Below are 223 nucleotides of genomic sequence, written 5' to 3'. Positions count from 1 at the left end.
CTGTTTCCTGATTTTATAGAGTATTGATAATAGACTGTCTCAATTGATTTAAACCGTTTTATTGTATTTAAGTTAGACAAACTGGCTTACAAATGGGTTACAATAAACCACATGGATTTCGAATTTTCAAATTCTGATATGGTATTACTTAATATTTTTGTAATTAAAAGTAATTTATATATGCAACGTAACAAACTAATAAAGCGGTAGTAATTCTAATGTG

This window comes from Penaeus monodon, chromosome 23 (assembly GCF_015228065.2).
Source record: "Penaeus monodon isolate SGIC_2016 chromosome 23, NSTDA_Pmon_1, whole genome shotgun sequence".
Taxonomy (NCBI): domain Eukaryota; kingdom Metazoa; phylum Arthropoda; class Malacostraca; order Decapoda; family Penaeidae; genus Penaeus; species Penaeus monodon.
This window is presented reverse-complemented; position numbering follows the sequence as displayed.